The following is a 22,160-nucleotide window of genomic DNA, read 5'->3' as shown; positions in this document are numbered from 1 at the left end:
CAAATAATTGTCAGTCCATCATGGAAAGGGGAAGATTTACTGGCCTTATAATTTGTTGTATCGTCTACGTTTCTGTTCCAGTGTTCAAACAGAGCTCTTATCACTGGTATCTGGTCTGGGAATGTCAAGAACATTCTGGGCCCTGTTATATATGTATTTAACTAACCTGGCTTTGTGTCTTTTTTTAATTCTTATTTTTTATTGAAGTGTAGTCAATTTACAATGTTAGTTTCAGGTGTATAGCAAAGTGGTTCAGCTATACATATACATACATATACGTATATTTTCAGATTCTTTTCCATTATAGCTCATTACAAGAAACTGAATATACCTATAGAGTAGGTCCTTGCTGCTGATCTATTTTATGCAGTGGTGTGTATCTATTAATCCCAAACTCCTAATCTATCCCTCCCCGCTTACCCCACCCTGCCCCTCACCCCCGGTAACCAGTTAGTTTTCTCTGTCCATGAGTCTATTTCTGGTTTGTAAATGAAATTTGTACCTTTTTTTAGATTCCACATATAAGTGACATCATATATTTGTCCTTCTCTGTCTGACTTACTTCACTTAGTATAATGTTCTCTAGGTTCATCCATGTTGCTGCAAATGGTATTATTTTATTTTTTATGGCTGAGTAGTATTCTATTGTATCTAGATACCACAACTTCTCTAGTCCTTTGTCAATGGACATTTAGGTTGTTCCCATGTCTTGGCTATTATAAATAGGGTTGCTATGAACGTTGAGGGTGCATGGGTCATCAAATTAAGAGTTTCCTCGGAATTTGGCTTTGTGTCTTAATCTGGCTCTGCAGATAGAGTAACTCAGGGATGGCCTCATCCTTAGCTTATGTACCAACCCCATTAAAATTATTAACAACTGACTCTACTCCTTTGATTCTGGAAGTGGCAAAAATATAATGCTGAGGCTAGTATTTTCTTTAAACAAATATAGGCCCATTTTGTAGTCCACCCCTTTTTCAGAAGCCCTCACTTTAGCATATGTATATGCTTTCAGGATGGTTCTACACATTCACAAACAGCTATGTCTAACCAACTGTCTAACCAACCCATTGGGTCTCATGTATCTTATTTATGTGGCCACCTGGCATCATAATATGCATTTTGTATTATAAATTATTTTATTTGCTTAGTAATATCTGAAGTAACTTTTTATGGCAGTGTATATAGCTATTATGTTATAACCCACTTTACTAGCTGTGTGGCATTCTATTTAATAGCTGTATAGTGTAACTGAACTGTGCTTAATCCAACCCATCTGATACTGATGAACACTTATATTGTCACCAACTTTTCCTTACTAAACAATGCTACTGAAAATTCTATCTATCTATCTTTGCCTGCTTATGAAGTTTTAGTATGACAAATTCCTTTGGAGTCAAATGATACATGTGTTATAAATTTTTATAGGGATTGTCAAATTGTCAGTGAGCTACAAGAGGACAAAAGATAGATAATGATATCAAGAAAACAATGAATGAATGAAGCAAGAATTTTAACAATGAGATAGAAATCAAAAAAGAACCAAACAAATTGTGGGCCTGAAGAATACAATAGAAATTAAAAATTAAATAGAAAGCTTCAGCAGCAGACTTAATTAATGAATTTTAAGACAAGTCACTTGAGCTAGAGGAGGATGGTGGTCCATGAGGCTCATTGCAGACAACATGGTGGTCACGTTGGCAATCCAGAAGAGTGCCCCAGCACATCTTTCGCCTCCCCTTCAGCCTGAAATGGGGGTGTCCAGGTCACCCAGTTGGCTGCAGAGAGGGGTCAGCTGCCCAAGAATGGGAATTCTCTTCAACAGGATATAGAGACTGTCACCAGGAGCACAAAGTTATTGGGGCAGATGACGCAGGGAAAACGGTACCATCTTTTACCAATTTTCTGTGCCTAAAATTGTACATACATCCCCTACCCCCTACAATAGGGAGTAATGTAGAAATGATAGTGATTAATAATACATGTTTCCTAATGTGGGATACTGGTGGTCAAGAATCCTTTCATTCTTCTGGGAACATTTACTATTCTAACACAGAGTTGCTAATAGTTGTTGTGGACAGTACAGACCAAGAATTTCTGTAATTAGAGAACCCTGTAATGTGTTAGCACATGGAAAGCTGGAGTGCTAATTTTTGCTAATAAGATGTATGACTGTAGAAGAAATCTGCCAGTTTGGGGAATTAACTTTTATTAGAGATCACCAGTGACATAAACAGGCATGTTGCACTCTTACTGGTGAGAGACTATGCTAAGGACCTGACTGGGTGATTTCACAATTGAAGATCAGATGATCTCTACTGACCTCTTCTCATAGACTGTGTAAATGAAGTGTTTGACTTTACCTGAAAGATGTAAAAATTAATGGTTTAGATATAGATATAATAAACTAATTTTTCTTCTTATACAAAAAAGTTATAGACCACCTATTTGAAAACAAACATGAACTCTCACCTTCCAATCTGCTTTCTCATCAGCTCCTTCCAAAGCAAGGTCCTAAAGCTGATTGATCTTTTTCTCATCATCAGTCCTCTCAGGACATTATGTAGCCTATGCTTGGAAGAGAGAGGAAGACATTTTTAACTTTAACTTTAAGAGCTTAATTATCAGTATAACCCTCCCTAGTTCAATGTTGCCCTCATCCTGTTCCATTTAATCAAAAGACAAATCAGCACAGATATTCAGTTTCTGATATTTTAAAATGATATTACTTAGAAAAAGTATATTGTGTAAGGTTGTGTATGTAGTGTGTATATACCTCAAGTTCAAGTTAATGGCTTTGATTTATGTTCTAAAGAAAAGCAAATTATACAAGTTAACACTATTCTTAGTGATAACCATAATTAGATGAGTATGGGTATTGATTTTAAGTGCCATTTTGTACTTTTCCCCTCTGAGCTTCTATTAAAATAATAAAGAAAAAAAAATCTTGACATTGTATACCTATTGCTTTGTTGATTAAATCACATGCAAATATGTAATCCGCCTACTTGGACTATCTATCAAGTTCTTAGCTTAGTATTACTAATGGGCAGAACTGCACTTTGAGCAATTATCAAACTGTTACCTTTATTGGACTTTATGCCATCTAAATTACTAAATAGGCTGACTGACTAATGGATTAAGTTTATCGTTAATTGTATTAAAATTATCATTTTTTTAGCATTAATTAAAAGCTATTGTGTGAAACATGTCTACCCAGAGAAGTATTACCCTATAAATACCATCCAATAATTTAGCTAGAGTCTTCTTAGGTATTAAATTACATGTCAACCGTTTAAAGTGACTTTGAGATTAAAAGTAAAACATTTGCTAAGCAACAGATACTTTAATTTGAAAACTTCTTATTTCCTAGGAGTTGGAAGAGTTTGGCAATTATAAAATACAATTTTTAATGCTTTTAAGAATTTGGCTTAAAAGCTGATCAACATGATGTATCATTTTTAGTTAGAAGTAATGTGTCCCAAAATACCTTTCATGTTTGCTTAGGGTATTTTCTGTCCAAGTTGAAGGTGTTTCTATTGCAACTGTAAACAAACATCCTAAATGTGTTAAACAGAGTACCCAAGAATATCTTTTCTCTCTCATTCCCCGAAAATCTGAAAGTTAATCAAACTGGCATGTTGTAGAATATTGAGGAAAAAAACTACTTTAAATACCAGTGTTTTTAGATTTCATGAAGATTTTGATGAGGAATAATAGTACATACTATAAGCATTGACAGACCTTTGAAAGTTCCTTTCTATGAAATATAAACTACCAATATCAAAATCCAAGGCAACCATGGGAGATCAATGTTTAACACTGAATGTTTTGTGTTTTATACTTATGATTGTCAAAATGCAAGTATAACAATTTAATACTTGTCAACACTTTTACAGAAGTAAATCTTAAATTACTAAGCTTTAAAGAGAAGTCATTTGAAATTACACAGTCAGAAGAACAAAAAGGAAAAATAATGAAAAAGAGGAAAAGTACTGACAAGATTTATGGGACACTATCAAAAGAAAGAAAAAAAAAACCCATGAATTATGGGAGTCCCAGCAGAGGAGAGAGAAAAAGACAGAAAACTTATTTAAAGAAATAATGACTAAAAACTTCCCAAGACTTGGGAGGGAAATGGACATCAAGTAACATGAAGCTCTAAGGATTACAAAGAGGGTCAGTCCAAAGAAGAGTACACTCAGATGCAATGTTCAAGGACTAACAATTATTAAAGCAGCAAAGTAAAGTGGGGTTGCATCTAACTAAAAGCTTTTGCTCAGCAAAAGAAACAATCAATGTAGTGAAAAGGCAACTTAGAGAATGGGAGAAAATGTCTGTATACCATATATCAATCAGATAAGGGATTACTATCCAAAATATATAAGGAACTTATACAACTCAGCAGCAAAAATCCAAATAACCTGATTTTTAAAATGAACAAATGACCTGCATGGACATTTCTCCAAAGCAGACTTACAAATGGCCAAGAGGTAAATGAAAAGATGCTCAGCATCACTAACCAGGGAAATGCAAATCAAAACTGCCATGTGATATCACCTCACACCTGTGAGTACATCTTTTATCAAAAAGCCAAAAGATGACAAGTGTTGGCAAGAATATGGAGAAAAGGGTAGGATATGGAGAAAAGGGTACTTTCGTACACTCTTGGTGGGGCTATAAATTGGTACAGCCATTATAGAAAACAGAATAGAGATTCCTCAAAAAATTAAAAACAACTATAGTACGATCTAGCAATTCTACTACTGAGTATATGTCCAAACTAAATGAAGTCAGTATGTCAAAGAGATTTGCACTCTCATGTTCATTGCAGCAGTATTCACAGGAGCCAGGATATGGAAACAACCTTAAGTGTCCACTTATGGATGAATGGGTAAAGAAAATGTGAGATAGATACACACGAAACACAATCTTACTTAAAACTCCTAAACAGAGTAGAATGTTGGTCACCTGGGGTTGGGTGAAGAAGGAAATGGAGAGATATTGGTCCAGGGTTACAAAGTTTCAGTTATACAACATAAGTTCTGGAGATCTAGCATACAGCAGTGTGTGACCGGTTAACAAGACTGTATTTTATACTTGAAATTTGCTGAGAGTAGATCTGTGTTCTTGCCACAAATTAAGAGAAGAAAATGGTGACTGTGAAGTTGCAGATGTGTTAATTAGCTTGACTGTGATCATTTCACAATTAAAACATCAACTTGTGCACTTTAAATACATTCAACTTTTGTTAATTATACCTCAAAGCTGGAAAAAGATTAAAGAGAGGCAGTGGTGTATAGTGGTTAGGGGCACCAGCAGTTTTACAACTGGTGTCAGGCAGCACCTTGTTCACATGCTAGCCCCTCTACTAACTAGCTCTGTAAATTTGTGCAAGTTAATAAATTTCCGTGAGCCTCACTTTCCTCTGCTTATGTAATGGCGGCAGTAATAATACCACCTATATTGCATAAGGATTCTTAAAATATTTAGCAGTGTCTGGTCCACATTAAGTATTTATTACTTTTATTATAGAGCCTTAACTGAATGACAAATGAAATGAACTGCTTGAGTTTTTAATCATGGTCTGGTAGGAGTCTGCTTTATTGATCCAAGTATGTAAAGTCGGTGTTTTATGAACCTGACCCTAGCCATGCCCCTTACTGTATTGGATACCTCTCCAATATATATCTTATATCTATATTCTGACTCTTGACCCTATTGTCTTGTCTACGCTTTAAAGTCATTTCACATTCTCAAAGAGCAGTAATTTAACAAATGTAGATGGATTTTTTTTTTTACTTTGCTGATCTGTTTTATTATGGCTTATTGACACATAAATGTTTAATAACCAGCTACCTAGAAAAATGCATGCATCTATGTACATGATTATATATTTTACTAACAAAAAGTATGTATAGCAGACAATTTAAAAATACTAAAATATACCCTTTATCATGAATTCCATATAATGAATTGATTTGCACTGAATGCTATCATTGTTTTTGGTAAATTTCTGTATTCATAGCCAACCTGTGATGGTAACTAACAAAAATATCAGTCAACACTTGTGCCAGAACTATACTCATTTGCTTCTATTGATTAATAAGATGAAAGTGAAAGGGGTCAGAACATAGCATGTTTGTCAGTGATGTATGTGAGTGACTCTTCTGCTGAGGCACATAATAGTTTTCGAATACTGAAATAATAGTCCTTTGGGTTTTTTTGTGCTGTTCACAGGGTAATGATCTCAGATCTATTTTTAAAGTTTAATCAGCATTACGATTTTCTCATGTTTTTCCCTAGACAATCAATAACAACAAAAATGAATAAATCAAGCCCTTATTTGTAGCACTTACCAATTTCTGTCGTGTAAATACTCCCTTCATGTTCAATTTCTAGTGACCAACATGGTATCACTGAAAAGAGAATTGAGAAGAGATGTGTAGCAGTAAACATACCTGTGTGGTGGAAATATTAATTATAATGATCAATATAAATAATCTCATGTATAGAAAATAGTACACTATAGTTAAATAAGAAGTGGTGAGTTTTTTCCTTTGATTTGAATATAATTTACCTAAATTTACATAACTTATTTTCTTAATGGCTGGGTTTAACAGTAGTTTGCAGAATTTTTGAACATGTAACAATTGACTCTTAATAGCCATCTCAAGCATAACACTGTTACAAATGTTGTAATATTTCTCTTCAGTTTTTATAAAAGCCTTCCAACTCCTCTTCTCCCTCTGGCCACTTCCAACTATAGCTCTGTTTTCTATTTTTCTTAGCCAAAAATCTTTAAAAATGTCTTATTCACTGTCCCCATTGACCCATTACAATTGCGCTTTCTGCCCCATTCCTCTGTAAAGACAGATCTGGCTACAATTACCAGTGTCTCTAAATTAAATAGACTTTACTATTCTCATTTTGTTTGACCTCTTAGCAGCAATGGTTACTGTTGACAAACTACCTGATCCTTCTTGAAACTGTCTTTTCCCTTAGGTTCTGCAATACTTTTCTTTGTATTTCATCTTCGTCTACCCAACTGTTATATGTTGTAGTTAATAACATTGTTCCTATACCCACTGGCTTCTTATTCTATAAACCTTCCCATGATTTTAATTACCACACATACTCAGATGACTAAATACATACTGTTTTGTATATGTATACATCGCCCCAATCAAGATAATGAACATATCCGTTAACCCCTAAAGTTTCCTGGTATCCACTGGCAATCTCTCCTTCTAGTCCACCCCACCACTCTCCCCCAACCACTAATCTGCTTCCTGTCACTGGAGATTACTTTGCATTTTAATCAAGCTTTATATATAAATAGGATTCTACAGCATATAGTCTTTATTTTCTGGCTTTTTTCACTTAGCTTAATTATTTTAAGATTCATCTATGTTGTTGCTTATATTAAGAATTTATTTTCATTGCAGAGTAGTATTCCATTATATGGATACATTAAACTGGAAACAACCCAACTATCTTACTGATATAAGGGGATGAATGAACAAATTTAAGATCATTACCAGTAGAGCTGCTATGACATTTATGTACAAATCTTTGTGTGGACATATGTTTTCATTTCTGTTGAGTAAATACCTAGGAAAGCAAAGGCTGATTTATACAGCAGGCAGGTATATTTTGAACATTATAATAAATTGCTGTTTTCAAAGTGGTTGTATAACTTTGTATTCTACCAGCAGTGTATTTGATTTCTGCAGCCTTACTAATGCTTGGGTATTTTCTTTCTCTCTCTCTTTTTTTTTTTTACTTTTAGCCTTTCCAGTGGGTATGTAGCAGTATCTTATTATGGTTTTAATAGGTAGTTTATCAATGGCTAATGATACTGAGCATAATTATTTGTTATCTGAGTTTCTTTTGTTACCATTTCAAATATTTTGCCCATCTTAAACTCAGTGGTTTCCATTCTAACGATTAAGTTGTAGAAGTAAGTGTTTTTAGATATTTTAGATAGAAGTTCTTTGTTAGATATTTGCTTTACAAATATTTTCTCTCAGTCCATGGCTCATCTTTTCATATCTGTATCATTGCCTTTTTAAGACATGCTTTTGATGAACTGTAATTTACTGAGTATCTTCTTTATTAATTTGTTCTTCTCTGTTATTTTTAAGAAATCTTTGTTCAAACCAAGGTTGCTAAGATTATCTCCTGTTTACCTGTTTACTTATAAAAGTTGGATAATTTTCATTTCTCTAGTTGGGTTGTGATACATTTTCTGTTTATTCTTGTATATGGAGTGATTCAGGTTGAGATTGTTTTTCTTTTCTTGCATGTCTAATTTTTCCAGCACCATTTGCTCAAAAGATCATCTTTTTACCAGGAATTACCTTGGCAAACCTGTCAAAAATCAATTGACTATATATGAATGAATCTACACGTGGAATCTCTTCTATTCCACTGATCTATACATCCATAAACTCTATACTCCCCTGATTATTGTATCTTTATTTTTTTCAGCTTTACTGAGATAATTTTACAGATAACATTGTGTAAGTTTAGGGTGTTCAATGTGTCGGTTTGATACTTGCATATTGCAAAATGATTACTACTGTAGCATTAGCTAATGCCTCTATCACATCACAGAATTACTGTTTCTTTTTTGTGGTGAGAACATTTAAGCTCTAGAATGTCATAAAGTCAGGGAGTAAGTCCTCCAGCTTTCTTCTTTTTTTCCCAAATTGTGTATATATTATATATTAATATGTGAGTAAAGGGGCACACTCAAGCAATTATCAAAATAATTCTGATATCCTCAATGGATTTCATTTTCTACTTTATTTTCCAAATGTAGAGATGGAGAGTGAAAGTTATGTAAGCCCAAAAAATGGCACATAAAAGCCTCCTTCTGGAGGTACTCAATTTTAATTGCACTTGGCCAAGATTGATGAAGTTTAGCCAGGGCATTTATCTGCCAAGAAGATTTTGTGACATAAATTCATGGCTTGAAAGGGCTACCTAGAGGAAATCCCTCAGCTTCCCTGCCACTATATGATTCTATTTTATTAATTTGAGGAGATGAATATCTATGTTGCACAATACCCTTAACATTCAAGTTGCTTCCATATTGAGAATAGTTATGTCCATACAAACATAAAAGCAACCAGCTACAATTTGAATAATTCATTCAATCAAGTAACTGGATTTTTTTTTTTATGACATCAAATGACCAGTTTGACTTTCACTGAATGGACTGGTTGGTTGACACTTTGAGGAGCATTAACTTGTCATCATCATCATTACCATGAAATAGCATTTATTAAGCATCCACAGTTCCAAAGGATATAAAGTTAGCCAAATAATCGTAGACTCTGCCCTTTAGGAGTTTATGATCTGGAAACTCAACACATCCAGATGAGCTGCATGCCATTTAGCAGAGTGCTGCTGTAGGACGTTGAGAAATGCTACTAAGTGGCTATGAAAGATCAGTTTTCTTCACAAAGTGCCACATTGTGGACTACAAAGTAGAGTAGTGCACATGTTAGGTGGGTGTAAGTGATCTTCTCACTTGAGATGGTGTTATTTGGGCCAAATTTGAACTAGAGATATCCTCTCCCTTCAAAAGATTGAAGCAGCACTTTAGAGAGACAAAATGCCATGTCTGAGCTTATCAAAAGCACATTAGTCCTTCAGGACTCTGGAAGCGAGTAATGATGGTGGGGGATGCAGCAGGGAAAATGGTATTTTTGGCATCAGAATAACTTTACTCTATTCCAGCTTAGTGCCTCATGGGTGGCCACTGGGCAATTTATTTAACTTTTCTGCATCATAGTTTAGTTACTCACCTGTAAAATAAGAAAGCTGTAATCATGTTTATGCCTTCATGATATTTGAAAATTGTGCAGAGATGCTGCAATGAAAAGTGAACCCAAAATGAATTTATACAAGAACAGTCACAATAATGTTTTTTTCTAACTAGGCTGAGAGGTCTGTACTTCTGAAGAAAATTAAGTATTTGTATGAAATGCAGTTCTAATTGCTGCAGAGTGTTTATGGGTTGCAATCATTGTACCTCTTAAAAATTACTTTTTTATAATCCAGTTATTTTGTAACATGGTTCGTTTAGAGCTTATTTTTTTTCTGTTACAAATATAGCTAATCAACAGTTCATCTATTAGAATTCCCCCTTTTTGGAAGAATCACAGAATGTATGATTCAGGAAGCCTATTAGAAAATATGTTTTCATATAAAGAATAGGATCGCATTATGAACCTTTGAGTGTGAACTACTTGCCCAAGGCTGGTAGGAAAGCCAGTGCTAGGATCCAGGTTTCCCGACTCTTTATTTCAGTACTTTTGTTAAGTATTCCTGTCTTACCATCTTTCATTTCTAGAAAGTGTGGCAAAATGGACGCCCACGATAGTAAGCAAATTTTATGAACTCAGAAAGGACAGCTAATATTTGTAGGTGGGCACTAACGTGTGCCAAGCATAGTGATAAGGTTGGGCACATGCTATTTCATACAGTCCTCACAATCCTTGAGGAGGGTGTTAGCCACAGATGAGGAAACAGCATGAGAAAATGTAAGTAACTTAACTTAAAGTCACACTACGAGAAGTAGCTGAGGGAAAGTTCACACTCTAGTCTGTCCAACACAGAAGCCCATCATCTTTCCTCTACATCGAACACTCGCTGGGAAAAGTACCATTACCCTCTTGAAAATTCTTCAGAGCCCAACTATTTGAGTCAGCAGCACTAATCAGAGATGACATTGGGAAGTTCATCTCAGGGTTCTCTATTTCCTCTTCCCATGCTCTTCTTCCATATTTCAGTGATCATGTCAGTTCCTAGACATTAAGCTCTCCTCAAGCTGTTCTTAGTATCCTTTTGGGGCCTGGCATCCTTCGACAATATTTAAAATTACCTTTTTTCATGCTTATTCCCTGTGTCTCTATTGCATTATCTTTGCTCATATTTTTCTCCATTTAAACTCGTCATTGCCTAATTAACTTCAATATTTATTTGAAATAATAATGATTTTACACTATGCGGAAGTGATAGGGGCTTACTGTATGTTTTTCTTCCAGGCATTATTCCATTTGATGTGTCACCTTTTCCATATCTATAAGAAAGAACTGGGCCCTCTTAGTCTAGTTTCAGTGCTTCAAATTCAAACTATGACTAAAAAGGAAAAAAAAAAAACCAACACAAGCTGAATGAATTTAGGAACAAACAGCCTAAGAGCAATCTATTTATTTGATGTTCACAAGGGAAAATTATGGGTAGTTTGCAATGCCTATTATTTAAACTCTTGGTAATGTTGTTTACATTAAATAATGAATATAAAATGCTTAGCACTTATATAAATGGTCAAAAAGGGTTAGTTATTATCATATATTGCCTTGGATACTACAGAAAGGTGCAGAAACTAAAGAGCATATGATTTAGTTTGGAGTGAGGAAAGGTCCACTTAGGTTTTAGAGTTGTTTTCTAAGTTAATAGCTATTTAGAGATTGACTCTGTGTGTGAGGGAGGGGAGGAGACCACCTAATTATGCAGATACACTATAGAAGTTCTAGATTGACTTATATAATAAACTGGTATGATCTCAATTTTTCCTTTCTATTTGGGAGAAGTTGGTAAAAAGTATTCTTACTAATGATATAATAACTAAATCCTGAGGTCCTTAATTGTCAAAGATCAATTTTTTTTCCAGGTAGATATGTATGAAAAAAAAAAATCATTGCTTGTCTCCAATGAAACATGTTTAAATGTAAGGAGGAAACCTGCACATTTGCATGCTCTGATTACTCATAATAGGAGAGAATCCTGTATATTTTAATATATAATTATTTTCAGTAAATAACACAGCAAATAAAAATGGATTGTTCATTCTCATTCTGATGAAAAACATATCCAGGATTGAATCTACCTTGAGACATGTAATGAAAGCTTTTATTTGGCCTTAAAATCATTGATATGATTTGGCTGTCAGGCAGGTATGTGAATATAGGCTATGTTTCTGGCCAGGGCAGTGTCTGCTTTGCCTGAACAGACTCCTCTGCTGTCACTGTGTATTTATAGAAATAATAATGCAGAACAGAGTAGGCATATCTGCAGGGCAAAACGTTGTTTTATCTCAATTGTAGGGTTGGATGTGAACCTGGGAGTAGCAAGCTACCTTTTCCCATCATCTACTTTTGAAAAATTACTCTTTGCATTTGTTTTAACTGTTATAAATCTATCGCTTCTATTCCTTTCTTGAAAGGTACTACCATGTTATCTCATATTTAGCTGAGTAAGTTACTTGTTCCACCCCTTGAGGGAGTTTCACTACTTACAAAGCTCAGAATTTAATGAAATTAGACTTCAGAGAAGGGATAATACAAAATGTTAGCTTTCTTTTTGTAAATACTTGATGTATTACCCGAGAGAAAACTAGAAAAACATAGGAGGTCTCTGAGAAAATTTGGCATTGTATGTAGCCATTTTTATACAGTGACTCTGACAAATAGGCATGTCCCACTCTTAAATGCTAAATATATATTACTAAACATAGCGATCAGACAAAACAGTGATTTGGGAAAGCTCCTGATTAAATTTTCAGAGAGTTATGTTATTCAGTGATTCAAATTAGTGGTGTACTCTGAAAATCTTTTGGGGGGAATAAAATTGCAGATAATCTAACTATCTTCAGCTAATCAGATCCTTTAGCATGATTTTGAGACATGTTTGATGATGTGTTAATCTATATGAAAATGATGAGCTAGTAACTTGAAACAGGGTCTGGGGAGTCCATAGAATTCAAAATATGGGCTTGATCACAAGCTGGCCTCAGTCAGTCTAACCAATAAGCATTTACCAAAGTACTCGGGTTTGGGAAAGGGCATTGTATAAGACACAGTGGGGTCTGTATGACTGTGTCTTTAAATGTGTGTGTCTCGTGGGATGATGGAGGAATGGATATTATTTTCAGTATAAAAGAAACTAAACACTATCATTTCTATAAGAAATATCTCCCATTCAGCCTTTCCCTCGTCCCTTACTTCCAGGATCATGCTGCTTTTAACACAACAAATAGAGAAGTAGGAGACAGACTGGCTAGTCATGGTTAAAAAGCTTTCTATTGATGCTAATAAGTTAATGAACAGACAAAAGGGCTTTCTGGGCCATCCCCTTCATGCAAGGCAAACAAAAAAGACATTATAAAAAAACAATGAAAAATAACCCATGATTTCAATCATTTTTTTTTCTTCTGACTGGTCTTTTTGTCTCAAAGAACTGTGTCAAATCTCGCCTCCTTTTTCCCACAATGTGCCTACTGTGTGGAGTCCACACTGTGTAGCCAAAAAATACAGAGTTTAGAAATACACAAATGTGAGCTCCACCACTGTATGATCCTAGGCAAGTTGCTTCACTTTTTCTGATACTTAGGTTTTTTGGTTTTTTTTTTTTTTTAAAGTGGGAGGATATAATGATTTCAGCAGAATTAGTTTACCATGTGTGAAATTCTGCTGCACAGGAACATCTGTTGACCTCTTCCTCAGCCATAAGAGTTTTGGTTCAAGTACTTATCTGAATTTCAAATCATATCTGATTAGGCTAATTATAAGTAAGAGGGGGAACTATGGATTCCACATGAAAATGGAAAGTAAAGCACATGAAAGGGTAAAGATGGAGGGATTTAGAACTGAAAGTTTAGGAAAGATAAAAGAAATAAGGAAAAGTAAATCAGCCTTAGGAATCTCTTCCTCAGTTAGACATGAGAAAGCTGAAGTACTGGCCGTGTCAAGGAGAAGGATTGGTTCCTTCAGAATCTCCACTGGATCCTCACATATATTGTCACCCCCAAATAAGAATAGTTTTAAAACCAAAACAATGTGCTGGCTATGTAAATGCAACCTCAAGATGAGTGTCCTACAGTAGCCTTACAACTAGACAAACACAAACAGAACAAAAAACACTGGAACCCCATCTTGCAGAAATCACAAAAATTAGCTCAAAATGGATCAAACACATAACCATAAGAGTCAGAGATACCATAAAACACCTTGAAGAAGCTCCTTAACATTGTTCTTGGCAATGACTACTCGGATATGACACCAAAAGCAAAAATCAACAAATGGGACTACATCAAGCATAAAAGCCTCTACACGGCAAAAGAAACCACTAACAGAATGAAAAGTCACCATAAAGAATGGGAGAAAATTTTTATAAACCATGTACCACACATAAGGGGTTAATATCCAAAATATATAAATAGCTCATACAACTCAATATCAAAACAACAACAAAAAACAAGCAACCCAATTTAAAAAATGAGCAGATGACCTGAATAGACATTTTTTTCCAAAGAAGACATCCAAATGGCAAATAGATACATGAAAAGATGCTCAATATCATTAATCATCAGGAAAATGCAAGTCAAAACCACAATGAGCTATCACTCCACACCTATTAGAATTGCCATTATCATCAAGAAGACAAGAAGGTTCTGGTTCAACATGACATAGGAAGAGCCTGAAATCACCTCCCACTAAAGCCAATGTACAGCTACAAATGGAACAACTTCCTCTGAAAAAAACCTTAAAGTAGCTGAATGAATGAATCCTAAATAGTGGGCAAAGAAGAAAACAACATATCAAGGTGGGTAAGAGAGGCAGAGACACAATCTCATCATAATTCCACCCATAATTGGGAGGATCTCAAAACCCAGATTGTCTCCCTGGGGAGTGAATGGTTTGAACCCTACATGAGGCATTCCATCTTTTAAGATCTTCACCTGAAAGATGAGCCCCCAAAATATCTAGCTTTGAAAACCAACAGGGCTTGTGCCCACAAGACTATCGTGAACTGAGAAACAGCTCTTGGAAGGGCTCATGTGCTCAGACTCACTACCCCAGGGCCCAGTGCAGAAGAAACCAATCAATCCCAAAGAAACTGGCACCAAGACATATAAATTTTAAAATGTTAAAGACAGGGAAAGAATCTTAAAATCACAAGAGGAAAAACAACTTGTCATGTACAAGGGAACCCACATAAGGCTCTAAGCAGATTTGTTCAACAGAAACTTTGCAGGCTAGAAGGGAGTGGCACAGTATAGTCAAAGTGCTTAAAGAAAAATGTAACTGCCAACCAAGAATATGCTACCTGGCATAGCTATCATTCAGAATTAAAGAGGAGAGTTTTCTAGACGAAAGCTAAAGGATTTCATCGTGAAGAAACCAGCCTTACAAGGAATTTTAAATGAAATTCTTTAAGCTGAAAAGAATGAGTACTAGTTAAGAACATAAACATATATGAAAGTGTAAGTCTCACTGGTAAAGGAAAATATATATAGTAAAGGTAATGGATTAATCACTTAGCTAGCATGAAGATTAAAAGACAAAAGTAGTATAAATATAAGAATTAAGAGATACACAAAGTAAAAAGATGTAAAATATGAAATCAAAAAATGGTATAGAGGGGTAAGGGAGAGAAAAGATGTATAACTTTAGAATGCCTTCAGACTTAAGATTATATCAACTTAAAATACGTTATAAATATAAGTTGTTATATGTAAGCATCACGGTAATCACAAAGCAAAAACCTATAGTAGATACACAAAAGAGAAAGGAATCTAGGCATACCGGAACATAAAATCATATCACAAAGGAAGAGAGCAAGTGTAGAAAAAAGGAACAGAGGAATCAGCCTACAAATACACATCCAATAATTACTTTAAATGTAAATGGATTGAATTCTCTAATCAAAAGACAGTGTGGCTGAATGGATTAAAAAAAACAATACTGAAGAAATCAAAGAGGAAATCATAAAATACTTGGAGACAAATGAAAATGAAAAAACAACAATCCAAAATCTTTGGGACACAGCAAAAGCAGTTCTGAGATGGAAGTTTATAGCAATCAAGCTTGCCTCAGGAAACAAAAATCTCAAATAAACAACCTAACTTTACACCTAAAGGAACTTGAAAAAGAACAACAAACAAAATCCAACAATAGTAGGAAAGAAATCATGAAGATCAGAGCAGAAATAAGTAAGAGACTGAAAAAGCAATAGAAAAAAATCAATGAAGCTGGTTCTTAAAAAGATAAACAAAATTGATAAACCTTTATTTAGCCAGACTGATCAGGGAAAAAAGGAGGGACCAAATCAATAAAGTCAGAAATGAAAAAAGTTACAGCTGACACCACTGAAATACAAAGGATTATAAGAGACTACTATTAGCAACTATATAGCAATAAAATGGACAACCTAGAAGAAATGGACAAATTCCTAGATATGTACAATCTCCCAAGACTGAACCAGGAAGAAATAGAAAATCTGAACAAACCAATTACCAATACTGAAATTAAACCAGTAATAAAAACAAAATTCCAACAAACAGAAGTCCAGGACCAGATGGCTTCAAGGTGAATTCTACCAAACATTTAGAGAAGAGTTAACACCTATCCTTCTCAAACTATTCCAAAAAATTGCAGAGGAAGGAACACTTCTGAACTCATTCTATGAGGCCAATAACACCTTGATACCAAAACCAAAGATATCACACACAAAAAAAAGAAAAAATTATAGGCCAATATCACTGATGAATATAGATGCAAAAATCCTCAACAAAATACTAGCAAACAGAGTCCAACAATACATTCAAAGGATCATACACCATGATCAAGTGGGATTTATTGCAGGGATGCAAGGATTTAGTATCCACAAATTGATCAGTATGATACACCACATTACCAAATTGAGGAATAAAAACCCTATGATCACCTCATTAGATGCAGAAAAAGCTTTTAACAAAATTCAACATCCAATTTATAATAAAGCATAGCAGGAACATACCTCAACATAATAAAGGCCATGTATGACAATCTACAACAAAGGAGGCAAGAATAGAAAATGGAGGAAAGACAGTCTCCAATAAGTGGTGCTGGGAAGACTGGAGAGCTACATGTGAAAGAATGAAATTAGAACAATCTCTAACACTATATACAAGAATAAACTCAAAATGGATTCAAGACCTAAAAGTAAGACCAAAAACTGTAAAACTCCTAGATGAAAAACATAGGTGAAACACCCTTTGACATAAATCAGACCAATTTTTTTTTTTGGATCTGTCTCCTAAAGCAAAGGAAATAATAGCAAAAATAAACAAATGGGACCTAAACCATCGACAAAATGAAAAGACAACCTAATGAATGGCAGAAAATATCTGCAAATGATATCACCAATAAGGGGTTAATATCTAAAATATATAAACAGCTCATACCACTCAACATCAAAAAACAAAACAAAACAAAACTCAAACAACTCAATAAAAAAAAAAATGGGCAGAAGACCTGAATAGACATTTCCCAAAGAAGTCATACAGATGGCCAATAAGCACACGAAAAGATGCTCAACATCATTAATCATCAGAGAAATGCAAATGAAAACCATAATGACATAGCCCTTCATGACTGTCAGAATGGCTACTATAGGGAAAAAAACAAATAACAAATGTTGGCAAGAATGTGGAGAAAAGGAAACCCTCATACACCGTTGGAGGGAATGTAAATTGGTGCAGCCACTGTGGAAAACAGTACAGTGGTTTCTCAAAAAAAAAAAAAAACAAAAAAACAAACACCTAAAAACAGAACTACCATAAGACCCAGCAATTCCACACAAGGGCATATATTCAACAAAAGATAAAACCACTAATTTGAAAAGATACATGCACCCCAGTGTTCACAGCAGCATTATTTACAGAGCCAAGATATGGAAGCAACCTAAGTGTCCATCAACAGAAGAATGGATAAAGAAGATATATGTATGTGTGTGTGGGGGTGTCTGTGTGTGCACACAATGGAATACAACTCAGCTATAAAAAAGAATGAAATCTTGCCATTTGCAAAAATGTGGATAGACTTGGAGGGTGGGTATTATGCTAAGTGAAATAAGTCAGAGAAAGATGAATATTGTATAATATCACTTTTATGTGGAATCTGAAAAATAAAACTAGTGAATATAACAACAAAAAAAGTAGACACAGATACAGTGAACAAACTAGTGGTGACCAGTGGGGAGAGGGAAGGGGGGAGCAGCAAGATATGGGGTAGGGAATTAAGAGGTACAAAGTATTACATATAAAATAAGATACAAGGATATATTGTGCAACACAGAGAATATAGCCAATAGTTTATAAATGGGGTATAGCCTTTAAAAATTGTGAATAACTATTTTGTACACCTGAAACATATAATATTGTGTACCAGGAATTTAAAATTTTTTTAAAATACATAGACAGCCTGAATGGATAAAAATAAGATACAAGCAACAAATGCCTAACATCAAGAAACAAAACAACCCAAAAAACTTCATACAACCTAACACTACATTGCAATGAACCAGAGCAGAAGTAAACTAAATAGAAACTAAAAAGACAATAGAAAATGTCAATGAAGTAAAAGCTGGCTCTTTGAATAGGTAGACAAAATTGACATTTCTACATTTCTAAAATCAGAAAGAGGAGAGATTACAACTGATACCCCAGAAACCTGAAACTTACCAAGACTAAATCATGAAGAAATAGAAAATCTGAACAGACCAATTACTAATAAGGAGATTGAATCAGTATTCAGAAACCTCCCAACAAACAAAAGTCTAGGCCCAGATGACTCCACTGATGAATTATATCAAACATTCAGAGAAGAATTAATACCAATTCTTCTCAAACTCTTCCAAAAAATAGATGAAGGAATACTTCCAAATTCATTTTATAGGGCCCTGATAACAAAACTAGAGAAAGATACTACAAGAAAATTACAGACCAATACCCTGATGAACACAGATACAAAAGTCCCCAGCAGAATATTAGCAAACTAAATTCAACAATACATTAAAATGATTACACAGCATCATCAAGTAGGAGTTATTCCAGGGATGCAAGGATGGCTCTATTTCTGCAAATTGATCATCTGAGTAGATGCATAAAAAGCTTTGACAAAACTCAATATTCATTTATGATTAAAAGCTCTCAACAAAATGGGTTTACAGGACATACCTCAACATAATGAAGGCCACATATGACAAGCCTTTGGCCAATATCATACGTAATGGTGAAATGCTGAAAGTTTTTCCTCTAGGTTTTGTAACAAGCAAGGATACCCAAAAACTTTTATTCAACATAGTATTGGAATACCTAGCCAGAGCAATTAGGCAAGAAAAATAAAAGTCATCCAAATTGGAAAGGAAGATATAAAACTGTCACTATTTGTGAATGACATATTATAAGTATATATATATATGGAATCCTAAAGACTACAGCAAAAAACTGTTAGAACTAATAAATTTCAGTTAAGTTCCAGGATACAGAATCACTACACTACAAGTCAGTTGTGCTTTTGTACACTAATACCAAACTATCAGAAGGAGAAATTAAGGAAACATTCCCATTTACAAATGCACTAAATTGAATAAAATACCTCAGAATAAATTTAACCAAGGAGATGAAAGACTTGTGCATTGAAAACTGAGAAATTAACAAAGGAAACTGAATCTATAAATACTTGAAAAGATATTTCATGCTCATGAATTGGAAAAATTAATGTTAATGTCCAATGTACAGATTCAATGCAATCCCTAACAAAATTTCAATGGCATTTTTCATAGAACTAGAATAAAGAATTCTAAATTTTGTATGGAACCACAAATGACCCCAAAGAGTCACAGCAATCTAGAGAATACTGGAAGCATCACACTCCCTCATTTCATAGTAATGAAAACAGTATGGTATTGACACAAAAACAGACACAGATCAATGAAACAGAGAGGCCAGAAATAGACCTATGTATAGATGGTCAATTAATTTATGACAAAGTAGCCAATGTTATAGAAGAAGGAAAGGACAGTCTCTTCAAATAAATGGTTTTGGGAAAACTGGACCTCTATCTTACACCATACACAAAAATTAACTCAAAATGTATTGATGACTTGAAACCATAAAACTCCTAGAAGAAAACATAGGCAGTAAGCACCTTAACATAAATCTTAATGATGACATTTTGGATCTGACAACAAAAGCAAAAAAAAAAAAAAAACAAAAAAAACAAATGGGACTACATCAAATGGTAACCTACTGAATAGAAGAAAATATATATAAATCACAGATCTGATAAGGTATTAATATCCAAGATAAAGAACTCAAACAATAGCAAAAAAAATTGATTAAAAATGGGCACAGAATCTCAATATTTTTCTAAAGACGACATATAGATGATGAACAGACACATGAAAAAATGCTCAACATCACTAATCATCAGGGAAATGAAAATCAAAACTAGAATGAACTATTATCACACACATGTTAGAATTGCTATTAAAAAGACAAGAAATAACAAGTGTTAGTGAGGATGTGGAGAAAAGGAAGCCCTTGTGTACTGTTGATGGGGATGTAAACTGGCAGGGTAGTACCAGAAAATGTGGATTAGATTAACACAATTGAATTTTGGAGAACAGATTTTTAAGGTTTAGGAAACCTTTTTCTGGTCCAGAATCCAATCCACAGTACATTTAGTCATCATATCTCCTTGGTGTTTTCTGGTCTGTGAAAATTTCTCAGCCTTCCTTTGATTTTCATGACCTTAACAGTTTTGCAGAGTACTGGTCAGATATTTTCTAGAATGTCCCTCAGTAGGGGGTTATCTAATATATTTCTTATGATTAGACTGAGATTATGGGTTTTTGGTAAGGATACCAGAGGTGAAGTGCCCTTCTTTCACATCACATCAGGGAGTAAAGTAGCACATGATGTCTGCATGACTGATCATTGGTGGTGTTCATCTCAATCACTTGGTTAAAGTAGACCTGTAGGAGTTTTCTATGGCCGACATAACAAATTGTCATAACTCAGTGAGTTACAACAACTGTATTCTCTTACAGTTCTAGAGTTCAGAAATCTGACATAGAACTGAGCTAAAGTCAAAGTGTTGGCAGTGCTGCATTCCCTTCTAGAAAATCTAGGGGCAAATCCATTTCCTTGCCTCTTCCAACTCCTAGAGATCACTTGGATTCCTTGGCTCATTGCCCCCTTTGGCTATCTTCAGTCAGCTACTGTGGGCTGAGTCCTGCTCATACCACATCATTCTGACTCTGCTTTCATAGTCGTATCTGCCTCTAAGAGATTATCTCTTCTTTTGCTTTCCTCTTCCCTATTTAAAGAATCTTGTGCTTATATTGGACCCAGCTAGTTAATCCAGGATAATTTTCCTATATTAAGATCAGCTGATTAGCAACTGTAATTTCCCCTTTGCCATATACCATAATATATTCTAAGATTCCAGGGACTAAAACTAGGGCCTCTTGGGGTGGAGGGTGGTAATTCTCTGCCTACCACAGGTAGTAGTTGCCAAATTTCTCCACTGTCAAGGTGTTATTTTTATCTTTCCATACTCTTTTCTTTGGCAGTAAATCATTAAATCCACTCTCAAGGTGGGAGGGTGATAAACACACATGCATGTGTGCATGCACGTACACACACCATTTATAATTCTCCATAAGGAAATTTTCTCTCCTCCATTTACTTATTAAAACATTGTGTCTATCAGTTTTGACTAACAGATAAATTTATTTTATACTTGGATTATAATCCAAAACTTCTTAATTTTGTTGCTTAAATGGTCATTTCTTTTTTTTTTTTTTAATGGAGGTACTGGAGATTGAACTCAGGACCTCACACATGCTAAGCACACACTCTTATCACTGAGCTATACCCACCTTCCCCCATTTTTCTTGTTTAAATTACCAAAATCATGCACAATTCTTAGCTTTAAAATGATCAATATAAAAATGTGTATAGTAAAAGTTAAAAAGTCTCTTTACCCTTTCTCAATCTTATTCCCTAGAGATAATCATTATTATCCATTTATACATATATTTTAGACTTTTTTCTATAAATGTATAACTATTTGGATACAATATATAAAGATGTTTTTCATTTTACATAGGATTGTACTTCATATTAATGTTACACAATTTTCTTATCTCATACACCAGTATGTCTTAGAGATCATAGCCTGTCAGTGCATTTATAAATGACTACACGGTATTTCCCTAGTACTATGTACCTTATTTACGTAGTCTCCTCTTGATGTATTCATAGGTTGCTTCCAGTTTTTCACTATTGCAAGAAATACTATAGTGAACTTTCT

At 34.5% G+C, this 22,160-nt stretch overlaps 1 pseudogene; it reads left to right on the top strand.

Annotated features, from left to right (window-relative positions):
- Nucleotides 1-1,805: 1,805 nt before the first annotated feature.
- On the top strand, nt 1,806-2,312 carry LOC105093920 (ADP-ribosylation factor-like protein 5A; annotated as a pseudogene).
- Nucleotides 2,313-22,160: the final 19,848 nt, after the last annotated feature.

The sequence above is a fragment of the Camelus dromedarius genome, chromosome X (assembly GCF_036321535.1).
Source record: "Camelus dromedarius isolate mCamDro1 chromosome X, mCamDro1.pat, whole genome shotgun sequence".
NCBI lineage: Eukaryota > Metazoa > Chordata > Mammalia > Artiodactyla > Camelidae > Camelus > Camelus dromedarius.
The sequence above is the reverse complement of the archived record's forward strand: the minus strand, read 5'-3'. Positions and strand labels throughout refer to the sequence as shown.